This window comes from Suncus etruscus, chromosome X (assembly GCF_024139225.1).
Source record: "Suncus etruscus isolate mSunEtr1 chromosome X, mSunEtr1.pri.cur, whole genome shotgun sequence".
In the NCBI taxonomy this organism is placed as follows: Eukaryota; Metazoa; Chordata; class Mammalia; order Eulipotyphla; family Soricidae; genus Suncus; species Suncus etruscus.
In genome coordinates, this window is record NC_064868.1 from 37519202 (window position 1) to 37536407 (window position 17206).

General features: G+C 36.7%; 1 non-coding gene across 1 annotated transcript; it reads right to left on the reverse strand.

Moving 5' to 3' along the window:
• Positions 1–13643: 13643 nt before the first annotated feature.
• Positions 13644–13776, reverse strand: LOC125999792 (small nucleolar RNA SNORA51). The gene has a single exon (XR_007492262.1). It is a non-coding gene; the product is annotated as a small nucleolar RNA SNORA51 (small nucleolar RNA).
• Between the last annotated feature and the right edge of the window lie 3430 nt (positions 13777–17206).

Below are 17206 nucleotides of genomic sequence, written 5' to 3' on the forward strand. Positions count from 1 at the left end.
CTATGTGTCTTTTAACGGGAGAGTTTAGTCCGTTAACATTTAGGGAGATTATTGACAGAGAGGGGTGTTGTCTAGTTGCGTTTTGTAGGGTGGCAGTTGTTACAATCGAGGGTTTAGATTGTTTAGTTCATCTCTGAGGAGGTCATTTAGGATCAGTTTTGTTTGCACAAATAATGAGAGTTCATTTTTTTTTGAGAATGTGTTTAGGCTACCATCCCATCAGAATGACAGTTTTTCTGGGTATTGTACCCTAGGCTGGAAATTTCTTTCAGTTGTTTAAATATTTTGTTCCACTGTCTTCTTGCTTGAATTGTTTCCAATGAGAGATCTGGTTTGATTCTTATGTCCCTTCCTTTGTACTTGAGGTTCTTATTTTTCCTTTAAGGAATTCACCTTTCTCTTTTTTTGCCATTTGGATTACTATATGTCTTGGTGTAGGTTTATTAGGGTCTATTTTATTAGGGACTCTTTTCACTTCCTGGATTTACAGGGAGTCCTCTTTCCAAAGTGTGGGGACGTTTTCTACTATTATTTCCCTATACTTGTTCTTCCTCTTTCACTGTTTCCTCCCCTTTTGTTATACGTAAAATTCTTTTTTTTCCAAAGGAATTCAGACTTCAACTCAAAAATTAGTATTTATTAGTTATCTATTTGAAGTATTTATTATCTGCAATAGTGACTTATTTCTAAACTGAACCACATTTTTATTTTCCAATCCAATATATACATTACTGTCAGAACCCAGTTTATTCTTACCAAGATTTCTCCATCATATCTAGCTAGTGGTTTTTCAACCTTCTTTTTTTAATTTTATATATATATATTTTATTTAAACACCTTGATTACATACATGATTGTGTTTGGGTTTCAGTCATGTAAAGAACACCACCCATCACCAGTACAACGTTCCCATCACCAATGTCCCAAATCTCCCTCCTCCCCAACCGACCCCCGCCTGTACTCTAAACAGGCTTTCCATTTCCCTCTTACATTCTCATTATTAGGACAGTTCAAAACGTAGTTATTTCTCTAAATAAACTCATCCCTGTTTGCGGTGAGCTTCATGAGGTGAGCTGGAACTTCCAGCTTTTTTCTCTTTTGTGCCTGAAAATTATTATTGCAAGAATGTCTTTCATTTTTCTTAAAACCCATAGATGAGTGAGACCATTCTGCGTTTTCTCTCTCTCTGACTTATTTCACTCAGCATAATAGATTCCTTGTACATCCATGTATAGGAAAATTTCATGACTTCATCTCTCCTGACAGCTGCATAATATTCCATTATATATATGTACCACAGTTTCTTTAGCCATTAGTCTGTTGAAGGGCATCTTGGTTGTTTCCAGAGTCTTGCTATGGTAAATAGTGCTGCTATGAATGTAGGTGTAAGGAAGGGGTTTTTGTATTGTATTTTTGTATTCCTAGTGTGTATTCCTATGAGTGGTATAGCTGGATCGTATGAGAGCTCAATTTCCAATTTTTGGAGGAATCTCCATATCGCTTTCCATAAAGGTTGAACTAGGTGGCATTCCCACCAGCAGCGGATAAGAGTTCCGTTCTGTTACACCCCACTCAGGTAGGGCATGCATCAGAAGTGTTTTTTGACCTTCTTAGGTGTAGTGCAGTCCTGAAAAAGAATTATTTGCCAAAAAGGCCCGCTTAGAGTAGTCAAATCAGTTGACCCTTTGCGTGGATTGTTTGGCTATAATTCTAAACGTGGCTGTAACTATCTCTCTCTTTATTTTTGACCATTATTAGAACTCAGGCCTCAGTATTTCTAACAAAGAAAATACAGTTGCAAAAGCCCGCCAAAAGTCTCCTGCTGAGAGCACTTGTGATCTCTCTTTCTCCACCCATTTCCTTAAAGGTATCTGGTTTCCTTTTACCTGTCTCTTCACATGCTAATTTTAGCTCTGATCTCATTGGTTTATCCCCTTTTCCTTTCTCCCTGGCTATGCCCCAAATATCAGTATATTTAAGGCCCAATAAAACCTCTGGCCGCTCTCTCTGACCTCTTGTTTTTATCATGTAATTCTGTGTGGTCTCATTAATTTCATATTTCAAATTCATATTTCATATTCGCCTCTTCGTGCTCTTGCTTGATTCCCAGTGGGAAAAAGAACCCACTAAGGTTTGCTTAGGGACTTTTTATCTCATTAGGATAAAAGGTCCGCAGCAAATGGCACTCAACGTTTGGAGGCTTTCGGAGTCAAGCAAGCTGTCTCTTTTTTCTATCCTTTTTTTTTTTTCCTATTTCTCTCTTAATAGGTGCACGAAGAAGAAACTCGTTGGAGTGCCTAGGACTCCCTGGACAGCACCAGGATAAAGACGAGTAAGTAACAGTATTTTCATATTAATTTAAGGTACAAGTTTACAATTTAACAACAATTGCAATATTTTTGTTCAGGTCGCTAGGTAACATTTAGTCACTGTTTTTTTCAGGTTGCAGGATGGACCAATACATTCCAGAACTTACTAATGCCCATCAGTCACTAATCTCTTCTTCTATAGGTACAAAAATTTGTAATCTTACAGGTGATAGATCAAAATGTGAATCTGTGACTCAAATGGCAAAATTAGAAAGTCAGGAGCCTTTTGAGACTATCAATTCTGTAAAAGGATATAAAAATTGGCCTAATTGTGAATCAGACTTAGAACCGGAGAAAAAAGCTTTTAAAAATGAATCAAAATTGGCTTTGGCTGCTGATTCTCCTGTGCAAAAATTTAAAAATTTTTTAGAACTAAACAGTCCGTATGCTGCATCTTCTCATGCTACTGAGTCCTGTTTTCCTGTAATGTTTGAGAAATATGAGAATGCCTCTGGGCAACCTTTAACATCTTTAAAAATTCAGGATAAAAGTATACTAGGCCACATGGATACCGGTGCAGACTTTTCCTCCATCGCTGGAAAGGACTGGCCCCACTCTTGGGCGGTGGAACATGTTCCATTCCCTTTGAGGGGTCTAGGATTGCCTAAAAATGTTCTAAAAAGTGCTGCTATCCTAACTTGGAATAATGGTGTAAGCAAAAGAAATTTCCAACCCTATATTTTACCTCACTTATCGTATACTACATGGGGAAGAGATGTGCTTAAAACTGTGTCTAAAAATCACGATTAATAACATTTTTGCATATTTAATGTGTAAAACTTTTCTATAAATCTCTACTCAAATGTTTTCTTTAAAAAATAATAAATATGTGTGTATCAGTAAAAGTTGCAGGTCATATCTAATGCAACAAAAGTAGGAATTTGCCAACTAGGAATTTATAGAGGTGAACAAATGCACTTAATTTTTTTCTATTTCTCTACAAAAAAACTGCCTTTTAACTAAGAGTCGATTCTTCTATTTTCTTCTAAAAAGGCCTTCTTTTCCTGAAAAATTTTTTTCCTAATAATAGCCAGCAAAGATCTGGCAGGGATAATTTGGAGACGTCCAAAAATTTCCCACAATTTTTCTCATCTTATCTTTTATCTGCAACTCATCTTTATATTGTTTGTCAATTTATGTGCTGTTGTGAATTTAAAAGTTTGTCTGAGTGTACATTGAGATTGTGTGTTTGAAATCGTGTGTCTGAAACAGTGAGTGGCTTTTTAATATAACTGAATATATTACGAATGTGCAATTTTGAAAAAACAGCCTTTTCCTAGGTCAAACCTCGCCTCAGAGAAAAGCAAAGAAAAAAAATGTGTTTGCGCTTTGAATCCAAGCTGCTTCTAGGTTCCCTGAGGGGGAAGGGATCCCCCCCCACCCCGCCATGGAGCCCTTTGGTCAACAGAATAAGGTCTGGATTTCTCAAGGTTTCCAAATTTCTCTTTCTAAAAAGTTTTTAATAAATCAAAATAGTCTAATAATGTTGCAGTTAATTAAGATTTAACCATTTTTAAATAATATTGCTAATTTCGTGTATGCATAATATTTTTTACAACTTAAATTAAAAAAATTTTTTTCTTGGTCACATAATTTTATTAATGTGTGATATTATCATTGGTCAAAATAATATTAGAACTGGTATCTAATTGTGTTAATTCTTTATTGTTATCCTAAATAATGATACGTCTAAAAACTAATTTTTAATTGTCTTTGATAAACATCTAGCATTTTATTTACCTATATCTTTTATAAATAACGGCAATTTTCATTATTTCCATCTTTAAGCCTTAATATAAGTTTTCAAATGTTAATTTAATGGCTGGCATATACCACCTGTCAGCACTGGTCTTAATCTAGTTGAGGTTTAATTCACCTTCAAAGAATGCCCTCAAATTTTCAACAAATTTTAGTACTTTATTTGGTAATAGGGGACTTATCCCCAAAACTCTAAAACTTTAATTCTAGTAGTTAATGGCATTAAAGCTAATTAATTAATGAGGCCATTTAATTTGTCAGTCTATTAGTGCCAAATTATTTTCAAAAAATTAATCTAATGCTTTATATAGTAAAATTCTAATAATTAAGCATGTTTTCAACCTCATGTTACAAGTGCTCATAAAATCGGAGCTACATAACTTATTGTAACTTAAATTACTAATTGCAATTTTAAAATTTACTTGTTGCTCTGTGCTTTCAGCCTCTTAAAATCTTCCAATTTATCTTTTGTTTATACTCAATGGCTACCTTAATTTGCATATGTATAAACAGGAATGCCTTCTTTGCAGTCCACATTTGCAGACAGCCTTCAGTGGCTGCCCCCAAAAAGAAAGATTTTCTCCAATCTTACAAATATATATGTTTAAAAATATAATTTTAATTTCAGCTATCTAAAACTAAGATTTCTAGTTAACATGTATTTGGCAACTACTTCCTGTTTTTATATGTTTTATATGCATTTTTAAAAAAACATCAATTTTTACGTCTTGCTTGCTACATAACTTTTCATTTACATAACTAAAAATATATTTCCCTCTTTTTATTCTTTCCATAATTTTTCTATAAATTTGTTCTCTTTTATTTCAATATGTATACAATATAATCAGGTCAATTATGTGGTTTTCTTAACAAACATTTTCTCTTTTTTAAGTATAGAATCATTACTTTATAATCCTATTGCTATTATGTTAAAAGTTTTGCTTCTTTTATTTTCCTTATATTTCTAGCCTCTAAATATACCTACCACCACTACCTTATTTACTTGCTTATACAATGCATTTAAATATTATAACCATACATAATTTACCTTGCTTTATAACCAGTCTGTACTAATTAATATTGTAATTGCTTTTACTTAATTTTTGTATTTTCATTGCAAATTAACTTCTATCTTCCCAAAGAAACAAGAACACGTGCAACTCTATGGCAATATTAGAGTTTTGAATCTGATCTGCTCAAATCCCACTAATCAATTTGATTTTTTCCAGGAATTAAAACTGAAAAAATCTTACCAGTCAATTGCATTCCCTTGCAATCAAAGTAACAAAAATCTTTCCTTCTTCTTTTCTTATAGGCAAAAAATACACCTCCTTTACCATCCTAAAAACAAATAATGCAGTTCCTCTGCCCCCACCTTCTTCTCCTAACAACCTTTGTTTTATAGAACTTCTACAACATAAAATCCAGAAGGGAAGCATATAGCTCTCCCTAAACATAATTAAAAGCTATTTAATTTCACTACAGGTCTAAAAAGTTTTCTCTGGAACCCAGTCAAAAGTAAAAAATTACCATACCCCTACTAATTTTTCACTTAAGTTTTCCAGTTTCTTCAGAAAAAATCCACAGAAACTACTGACGCTGAACACTGTCTGCTTGAGAAATCAGCCTCCCTCTGCAGAAACTGACAGGCTCGGAGACAAAAACCCCCTGCCGACTTCACCTCTTCAACTCCCTGCTGACTTCAGCTGCAATTTCAACCCACAGTCCTATAACTTCTACGGAAATGCCATCACTGCGACCCCTGAAGACTGCCTGGAAACAGATGACGTCACACCCGCAGATTAATAAAACTGAACTTAAAAACTCTTAAAAATTTAAAAACTACACTTACAAACTCTCAAACAAAATACCACCTTTTATTCTTCTGAGTATATGTTTCCTGTTTAGCCTTCCTTCTTGAAAGCAGCAACAAAACATACTTTTATTATCATTGTAATTTGTAACAAATTTTTTGTTTATGTGCTTATGGTTATAATCAGCAAACCAGCAATTCCCCTTCCAACTATTTCCCAGCAAAATTTGTTCATATATGCCATGTTTTTCCTACTGCTTAAATTCTCCTCTAATTTCCAAATTTTCTATGCTTTTTCTCTAATTCTAACTTTTCTTAATAATGTAGTATTACTCAATTTTTTTCTCCTTACAATTCTCTCACTTATAGTACCTTACTTATTTGTTTTTTATTCCTCAGTGCCAGTATACATTGTCAATTTTTATATTGTTACAGTAACCAGCCTATATTTTAATTTTCATAAGATAGTATATAATTTATACCCTATTTAGCTAAGTGTATCATAGCTCCTAATCCCACCTTGCTAGGATCAAATTAATACTTCTGGTTCTTTTGATACTGTCTATTTCTTTTCTTTCTAATTGGACTTATAGCCAAAAAAAATAGCATACGTAAGGCATTTGCCTTGCATGCAAAACAGTAATTCGGACTCCTATTTGGTCCCCTAAACGTGATAAAGGTTATTCTGAGCTCACAGCCAAAAAAAGCCTGAAATTGCCAGGGGTCACCATGTAAAAAAAAAATTAAAAATAAAAACGGTGAATTGTTACACCCCACTCAAGTAGGGCACACATTAGAAGTGTTTTTTAACCTTCTTAGGTTATTTCATATTCGCCTCTTCGTGCTCGCGCTTGATTCCCAGTGAGGAAAAGAACCCACTAAGGTTTGCTTAGGGACTTTTTAATCTAATTAGGATAAAAGGTCAAAATCACCTTTCTCTCCACATCCCCGCCAACACTGTTTATTCTCATTCTTTGTGATGTGTGCCATTCTCTGTGGTGTGAGGTGGTATCTCATCGTTGTTTTGATTTGCATCTCCCTGATGATTAGTGATGTGGAGCATTTTTTCATGTGTCTTTTGGACATTTGTATTTCTTCTTTGTCAAAGTGTCTGTCCATTGCTTCTCCCCATTTTTTGATGGGATTAGATGTGTTTTTCTTGTAAAGTTCTGTCAGTGCCTTGTATATTTTGGAGATTAGCCCCTTGTCTGATGGGTATTGGGTGAATAGTTTCTCCCACTCAGTGGGTGGCTCTTGTATCCTGGGCACTATTTCCTTTGAGGTGCAGAAGCTTCTCAGCTTAATATATTCCCATCTGTTAATCTCAGCTTTCACTTGCTTGGAGAATGCAGTTTCCTCCTTGAATATGCCTGTAGTCTCAATGTCCTGGAGTGATTTTCCTATGTGTTGTTCAATATATCTTATGGTTTTGGGTCTGATATCGAGGTCTTTAATCCATTTGGATTTTACCTTCGAACATGATGTTAGCTGGGGGTCTAGGTTCAATTTTTTGCAAGTGACTAGCCAGTTGTGCCAAAACCACTTGTTGAAGAGGCTTTCCCTGCTCCATTTAGGGTTTACTGCTCCTTTATATAAAATTAGGTGATTGTATGTCTGGGGAACATTTTCTGAGTATTCAAGCCTATTCCACTGATCTGAGGGCCTGTTCTTATTCCAATACCATGCTGTTTTGATAACTATTGCTTTGTAGTAAAGTTTAAAGTTGGGGAAAGTAATTCCTCCCATACTCTTTTTCGCAATGATTACTTTAGCTATTCTAGGGTGTTTATTATTCCAAACGAATTTCAAAAGTGCTTGATCCACTTCTTTGAAGAACATCATGGGTATCTTTAAGAGGGATCACATTAAATCTGTATAATGCCTTGGGGAGTATTGCCATTTTGATGATGTTAATACTGCCAACCCATGAGCAGGGTATGTATTTCCATTTCCGCGTGTCCTCTCTTATTTCTTGGAGCATAGTTTTATAGTTTTCTTTCTATAGGTCCTTCACATTTTTAGTCAAGTTGATTCCAAGATATTTGAGCTTGCATGGCACTATTGTGAATGGTATTTTTTTAATGTCCATTTCTTCCTTATTACTATTGGTGTATAGAAAGGCCATTGATTTTTGTGTGTTTATTTTGAAGCCTGCCACCTCGCTATATGAGTCTATTGTTTCTAGACATGTTTTGGTAGAGTGTTTAGGGTTTTATAAGTAGAGTATCATGTCATATGCAAATAGTGAGAGCTTGACTTGTCCTTTTCTATCTGGATTCCCTTGATATCTTCTTTTGCCTAATCGCTATAGCGAGTACATCCAGTGCTATGTTGAATAGGAGTGGTGAGAGTGGAGAGCCTTGTCTTGTGCCAGAATTTAGAGGGAAGGCTATTAGTTTTTCTCCATTGAGGATAATATTTGCCACTGGCTTGTGGTAGATGGCCTTAACTATTTTGAGAAAGGTTCATTCCATTCCCATCTTGCTGAGAGTTTTGATCAAGAATGGGTGTTGGACATTATCAAATGCTTTCTCTGCATCTCCTGATATGATCATGTGGTTTTTATTTTTCTTGTTATTGATGTTTCTTCGTAATGAGGTATTGAATCCTATTTGCCAGATTTTGTTGAGGATCTTTGCATCTGCATTCATCAGCGATATTGGTCTGTAATTTTCTTTTTTCGTAGCATCTCTGTCTGGTTTAGGTATCAAAGTGATGTTGGCTTCATAAAAGCTATTTGAAAGTGTTTCCGTTTGTTCAATTTCATGAAAGAGTCTTGCCAGGATTGGTAGTAGTTCCTCTTGGAAAGTTTGAAAGAATTCATTAGTGAATCCATCTGGACCTGGGCTTTTGTTTTTGGGCAGATATTTGATTACCATTTTGATTTCATCAATGGTGATGGGGGTGTTTAGATATGCTACATCCTCTTCCTTCTATCGTGGAAGATTATAAGAGTCCAAGAATTTATCCATTTCTTCCAGGTTCTCACTTTTAGTGGAGTAGAGTTTCTCAAAGTAGTTTCTGATTACCCTTTGAATCTCTGTCATATCAGTAGTGATCTCTCCTTTTTCATTCCTAATATGAGTTGTCAAGTTTCTCTCTCTTTTTTTTGTTTTGCCAGTGGTCTATCAATCTTGTTTATTTTTTCAAAGAACCAACTTCTGCTTTCGCTGATCTTTTAGATTGTTTTTTGGGTTTCCACTTCGTTGATTTCTGCTCTCAGATTTGTTATTTCCTTCTGTCTCCCTATATTTGGGTCCTTTTGTTGAGCACTTCCTAGTTCTATTAGCTGTGTCATTAAGCTACTCAGGTAAGCTCCTTTTTCCTTCCTGATGTGTGCTTGCAAAGCTATAAATTTTCCTCTTAGTACTGCTTTTGCTGTGTCCATAAGTTCTGATAGTTTGTGGCTTTTTTGTCATTTGTTTCCAGGAACCTTTTGATTTCCTTCTTGATTTCATCTCGGACCCACTGGTTATTCAGTATGAAGCTGTTTAACTTCCAGGTGTTGAAGTTTTTCTTCTGTGTCATTTGGAATTCAAAAATAATTTCAGAGCCTTGTGCTCAGCGAAGGTAGTCTGCAAAATTTCTATCCTCTTGATATTATGGAGGTATGTTTTATGTGCCAGCATGTAGTCTATCATGGAGAATGTCCCATGTACATTGGAGAAGAATGTGTATCCAGGTTCCTGGGATGGAGTGTCCTATATATATCCACTAGGCCTCTTTCTTGCATTTCTCTTTTCAGGTCTAGTATATTCTTGTTGGGTTTCAGTCTGGTTGACCTATCCAGTGTTGACAATTGATAATTGAGGTCCCCCACAATTATTATGTTGTTATTGATATCCTTCTTCAGATTTGTCAACAGTTGTAGTAAATATTTTGCTGGCCCATCATTCTGTGCATATATGTTTAGGAGAGTGATTTCTTCCTGCTCTACATACACCTTGATTAATATAAAATGTCCATCTTTGTCCCTTACAACCTTCCTGAGTATAATGTTTGCATTTTCTGATATTAGTATGGCCACTCCAGCTTTCTTATGGGTGTTATTTGTTTGGATAATTTTTCTCCAGCCTTTTATTTTGAGTCTATATTTGTTCTGACTATTCAGGTGTGTTTCTCGTAGGCAGTAGAAGGTTTGATTGAGTTTTTTGATCCATTTAGCCACTCTATGTCTTTTAACTGGTGCATTTAGTCCATTGATGTTGAGAGAAAGAATTGTCCTGGGATTTAATGCCATCTTTATATCGAAATTTGGAGTGTCTTTTGATTAGTCTTGTTTTAAATGAGGTCTTTCAGTTTTTCTCATAAGACTGGTTTTGAGTCTGTAAAGTTTCTGAGTTGCTTTTTTCTGTGAAACCATGTATTCTTCCATCCAACCGGAAAGTGAGTTTTGCTGGGTACAGAATTCTAGGTGAAGCATTCATTGAATTCAATCTTGTCACAATATCCCACCACTGCTTTCTGGTATTAAGTATTTCTGGTGACAGGTCTGCTGTAAATCTCAAGGATGCTTGCTTGCACATAATTTTCCCTTTTGATCTAGCTGTTTTCAGAATTCTCTCTCTATGTGTGGGATTCGTCATTGTGACTAGGATGTGTCTTGGGATATTTTTTCTGGGGTCTCTTTTGGTTGGTACTCTTCGAGCATGCAGGTTATGATCACATATATTCTTTAGCTCTGGATGGTTCTCTTTAGTGATATTCTTGACCGTTGATTCTTTCTGTACATTTTCTTCCTGGGTCTCTGGGGCTCCAATGATTCTTAATTTGTTTTTGTTGATTTTATCATAGACTTCTATTTTCATCTGTTCCCATTCTTTGACTAATTTTTCCATTGTCTGTTCATTTGCTTTAAGTGTTTTTTCCAATCTCTCCTGCTGTATGGAATTATTATTTATCTCATCTTCCACAGCAGGAAGTCTATTCTCAGCTTCTGATACCCTGTCCCAGAGCTTATCCATTTTTTCATTCACTTCGTTTACTGAGTTTTTCAGGCCTGTTAGTTGACATGTTTTTTTCAGTTTGGAGTTTTGTGATTTCTGTCTTGATATTTTCTTGGTTCTTATTAGTGTTCTGTTCAACTCGATCCATGGTTTCTTTGAGTTTGTTGAGCATCTTCCATATTGCTAGTCTAAAATCCTTATGTGAGAGGTTGATTAGTTGGTTGGTCATTATCTGTTCCTCAGAATTGTCATCTTCATTCTCTATGTATGATGCTGGCCTGCGTTGTTTCCCCATTGTCACACTTGTATTGTGGGTTTTTCTACGTATTGTGGTGGTAATCATTGGCTAAATGTTGCAGGCAGCACACTCCTCTGGCTCCGCCCTTTCTGGATGTGTCGACTTGCCTCCAAGGGAGGGGAGTCCTCCATGGATGAATTCTCACACAGGATCAAATCTTAGACCCAAGCATGCAGCAGAGAAGACAGTCCGGAGAGAAATGCTGGGCTTCATTGACCCAGCACAGTTCTTAGTGTGATTTTTTCTTCTTGTTGTGATGGTGTTCTTTTCTTAGAAAGAGCGCATAGGCGTGTAGCAAAGCGGAGCTAAGTGCTCTGTTGGAGCCTCTTTTTGGCCTACTCCCAAGAGGCTCACAGAACAGGATAGTAGACAGACACACAAGCAGCACTCACCTACAATTCTTATATTATTTCTTCTGTCTTTGTTCAATAAGTACTGGACTTTTCCTTTCGGTTCTTTGCCCTTTCATTCCTTGTTGGTTTCCTGGTCATTTTTGGTTCACAGTTTTTCTTTGAGTGCTTCTATGTGTTTCTCCAACTCTGTGATTCTGCTCATATGGCTTTTTACGGTGTCTGTTAATTTCTTGAATTCCTTTTGCATGGAGTCTCTCATATTCTGTATCAGATTTTCTTTAATTTGGCTAAATTGTTCTTCCATGGGTTTCTTGTACTTGGTGGCTAGCGATTCTTTCATTTCCGTTGTCATGACTTGCATTTCCTTTCTCATAGCTGGTTTTAAATCTTTGTCTATTGGATCTGTGCATTTTGGTGGACTTGGGAACTTAGTAGGAGTTCTCTCTGTATCTCCAGCTGTTAGGGTCCTCCTCAGTCTGCCCATGTTTTTTTTTGCATTTATTAGTGTGGCTTAAAGAGCAGTGCCTTCCGATTTCAGCCTGCTTTTACTCCCTGAGATGTGGGGCTGGGTCTCTTCTCTGGATTGCAGCTCTGGGTGGGACTGTTAGGTGGGCTGGCTGAGGTTTGGCATCTCGCCGCCCTCTATTGGGAGCCTGGTAAGTTGTTCCCCCTCTTCCTGCCACAATGTTTGAGGGTTCGGTTGAGCCTTGATTTTTTGCCCTCCTCTACCTGGAAGTCAGCTAAGCTCCGCCTCCTCTAGGCCTCTGCTGGAAAGCCCTCTTGACTGTAGATCCTAGCCTGCCCCAGCGGGGTGGGGGGGCTCAACAATCTCAGAGACGCAATTGGTGGAGGGGCGGAGGTGGCGGATTGTCCCCTACCTTTTGCCACCCTGGGAAACCTCACAGCCACAGACAAGGAGGGGTGGAGGCAGCGGGAGTTCCCCTATCCTGTGTGGACGTGGATGGAGGAGGGGCGGTGGCGCCAGAAGTTTCCCTACCTCTGTGGCCCTGGGAAACCTCACAGACGCGGGTGGGGTTTGCGGGGGCATTGAAATTTCCCCTACCTTCTGTGGCTACGGGAAACTTACAGACGCAAGCAGGGGAGGGGCGGAGGCAGCGGAAGTTCCCCTACCTCTTGTGGCCCTGGGAAACCTCACAGACGCAGGCGGGAGAGGGGCATAGGCAGCGGGATTTTCCCTACTTTGTGTGGCCCTGGGAAACCTCACAGATGCGGGCGGGGAAGGGCGGAGTGAATGCCAACATTTCTAGCAGTGATTTTGTTTGCAAGACAAGGTCAAGACAACCAAAAATATCAGTAAATTATGGTTTGAAACTCAAATTCTAATAGGATAATACTAAGCTCAGAAATTTCTTTTTTTGTTTTTCTGGATGTAATTTAAGCTCCAAAGCACTTCAAATAACCTGGCATCTGCATTAGATAGAAAGATGATAGATACAGAGATACATAGAGATAAACAACTAGGAACCAAGAACTCATGCTAGTTTTTGCTGAGATGTGTAATCTTAATTTTTATCAATGCATATTTATTAACCTTATGGCTTAAAATATCATATCCTTTTTACTATGCGATTCCTAGTTTATTATAGATAAGTGTGTCATCATTTTGCTGTCATTCTAAGATTTGCTGAGTCTTGACACCACAAGTAGTCATTTTTATGTTTTCTCTGAAGATATCAACACACCCTTCATTACTAAATAAAGATACATGCATTCACCACCTTTAGAGTTCACATTCCAGAATAGCTTTGGGAATTCTTTACAGGCCTTTATTTTACTCTTTGAGTATCAGTAATCTTGTGTATATTTGTCTTTGTTTTGATGTCACAACCAGCTGTGCAGTATATACTACTGGCTTTGTGTTCAGGAGTGAGCTCTGGTGGATGCCTATATGTGGTGCCAAAGTTCAAAACAGGGTTCATCAGCGTTCAAGTACTTTATTATGTATACAAACCTTTTATTATATTTCTATCATATAACAAACCTACATATTCTATATTTCTATCGAATACAAAACCTATATATAGCCCTACAACATCACAATGGGCTAATTAATTCTTACTAAAATGTAACTTTCTTTTTTTCTTTGTTTGTCCTCCAATTCACAATACAAACCAGGCAAAATGCCAGGATTGAGGTGAATATGGGGTGTATTTACTGTACCTCCTCTTTCTATACAATCAGTGTAAAGAACACAGCCTGTGGTAAGAATTGGGAGGCCTTATCTTATCTTATCTTTTCTTTTTTTTTGATTTTTTAATATATAATCCTTTGTAACTTTCTTGGTCAATTCTACTAGATGTTTTTGCTTTCCATTAAAGCAAAGCAATGAATTACTTATCTATTCAGCAGTGAAAAATGTGCTTTCACATTCTCACACATGCTTTTGAGTTAAATATACATGACTTAAACTCTTGAACCAGGTTTTTACAAGACTGACTTTACTGGAGTGTGAGATTTTCATCACCCTCATATGTTCTGTGAATTAAAAAACCTCAGTTAGTTCATTCATTTTCACCTGAGTTATTCCTTCTCTGACTCAATGAATATTACTGACCCAGCACTCCATCAAATGGAGGGCTATGGATTGTCAAAAATAAATGGAGAAAGGAAAGGCTTGGATATGTTTAAAATGCTGTTTTCTACTTTGAAAGAAAGTCTTATTCCTATGAAGGTAATCTGATTCCTGTTTCCATTTTTTCTTATAACAATATCATCCTTCCTTGGGGGTAGGGTACCCTAGTGTATGTTACTATGCACCCTCACTGATTTATGTACTCTATTGCCTGACCAAAAAGCAACATGCTTCTTTTCTCATCCATAATTTCCCATTACATATCATACCCCCTGTCAGAGTATATGCACTGTCTAAATGTAACCTAAACCCTGGGCTTGGGACTCAGCTTTGGCTGGTACCATGACTGAATAATTTTTTTTGTTTTTCTTGTTACTCTCAATGAGTGTCTTTGACTCTTCCCTCTTCCATTTGCTGAGCTATTCTGAAATACAGAATACCTGTTATGAACCATTGTAATTAATTGGATGATTGGCCACAAGACAGCATTTTATTAAAATAGGTCTGCTTATGTTTAAAATATATTTGTATGATCTGTGGAAATAGTTCAAAAGACAGGAGCACATTTCTGGAACAAAAATGGCCTCTGGTTAGATCCCAGTCCCAGATGACCTCCTGAGTATCATTATAACCCTGGTCCTTAGCATTGCTGAAAGTTCTTCCAAAAAAAAAATCAATTACATTCTTGTAAGACAAGAAAAGCTCTGACTTAGCTGAGACTGCAGTGCTACTTAGCAAGATTTTTTTAGTTTTTCAGTTTTTAGTTGCTTTAAATTTCAAACCTTAATAAAAGAAATAAAATAATAGCTTCCATATAGGTCAATGCCAGGGGTTTGTTTTAGTATCAACAACAAAGCATTTTCAAAATGCACCTGACTTTACAGCAGTAAGTAGGTAGGCCTGGGTTATGTAGGTTTTATGTCTTTGTGTTTGGAAATATTCTCCATAGATAATTTTTATGCTTTGTAGTATAAACTCTGGAGATCATGTGTAATGTACATTTAATATGCTTCAAATACTACCTTCCATGGGAAACCTTACAGCAGTCTTTTTATGTTCTTTTCCAGCTCTCAAAGATGACTATGAGGCAACTGATGCAAGTAATAAAATAACTCTAATGTACGCAGAGCTTGGAGCAGTGGTTTGAACACTTCTGTATTCTTCATGATCATCCATAGTACTTGCTAAAATGTGATTCTCAGTTGCCACTCCCAAATTATATGAGCTGCTTTTTTAACACTTATTGAGTAGTTAATAAATGTGCATATTAGAACTTAATCTAAATCCTGGAAATACTATAAACTGAAATTGTCTTTAGGATCCTACTTAAGCCTGAACCAATATAAACCATTTGTTTTTTTCTGTTATTTTTCTTCCAAAAATATAAGAGATGTGTATGGGGGAGCTGAAGAGATAGCACAGTGGTAGGGCATTTGCCTTGCAAGTGGCCAACCCAGGAATGACCGAGGTTCAATTCCCGGCATCCCAAATGGTCCACCAAATTTGCCAGGAGAGATTTCTGAGCCTAGAGTCAGGACTAACCCCTGAGAACTACCGGATGTGGCAAAAAAAAAAAAAAAAAAAAAGAAAAGAAAAAAAAAGAAATTTTTATGGTCAAGTGGCTTTGAATAATAAGATTTATCCTCTTTTATATATTTTGAAAGACCTCATAAATATACACTACTTCTGAGCTCCAGCCCCAAGCCTCTACATAAATACTAGCCTCCAGTAGCTGAATCTTCCTACTTGGAAACCAATATGTCTCTAGCCTCTTGGAATTGCCTTTAAAACAGAACCTCCATGAGTAGGACTTGAGCGTTTTGTCTATACGGGGATTCAGCAGGATGGCCCATAAGTTATTTCCCAAATTATTTCTGAGGAAGCTCATGGAAATGCTACCATCCATTCATACCTATAAAATGAGCTGTGATGTTTATGAAGTGTTAAGTTTTAATGTACAGAATTTGCTGACTGACAGACACCTATTTGGTGAACAAAGAATTCCTGCCAAGTCCAATCTGCCACTGCATAATTTTCAGGGAATACAGATGACAAGATTATTTGGATCTTAAAAGCTTTGATTACCCAGTGAATTTGTTTACAATTTAATTACCTTGCAGGTAAAACAGGGGACAGATGTATCACTCTGTCCGGCAGCAGGGTGAACCTAGGTATTTGCCAAAACCTTCGTTCTTTGGCATTTGCTGGAATCTCAGAAAATAAAGATAAAGGTATCAGAATTGTGTAGTGGCTTAGACTGCCAGATGAAGCAGGTGTGAACAGTAGGAAAAATGTCCCTATGAAAATAATTATTAGGGCCTTCTCCTTACACATTGCCAATGGAAGGAAAATGAGGCTGGGGGAGATATAATAAGAGAAACAAAGCTGAAGAATTGGAAGATGAAATTGCACAATCATGGCAAGACACTAAGAAAATCCTATTTTATCCAAAAGCAGTCTCCCTCCTGATTTTCTCTGCTGTCAGCCTTAGAACTAGAGAACTTAAGCTAGTTTAGGAGCCAGGAAGCATAAGAGAAGAGAAACCTGAATTGCATTGAAAGAAAACAAAACCAAAAACTTCTAGAGAAAATCTTGTCCTTCCTGTGACTGGTTCCATTCTCTGACAGTTTTGTAACTCTTTTCTTTTTCCATTTTTAATTTGGGGCACATCCAACTGTGCTCCAGGGCTTCCTCCTGGTTTTGTACTCAGGAGTCATTCCTGGTTGTGCTCAGGATATTAAACTGGAGTGGACTTCATGCAAGGCAATCACCTAAAATCCTGAACTAGCTCTCTGGCTCTAATGGTTCTTTTTCAAAATTTCTTCTAATTCCATGCAGAAACTATTTGAAAGCACATATGATATAAATATTTTGACAGTTTTAGCATGACACAAAAAGTTTCAGTGTATTTCTTATACCTTTAGTAAACAACTTAATATAGTGAATGAAATATATTTTTAAATTGGAAAGGAATATTGAGGCAAAAATAACAGAGTTTAATGCCTATTATGTAATAACTGTCACACTTCCAAAACTTTGCCCTAGTTGTTTTCTTCCCACCTTCATTTCTTTCTTT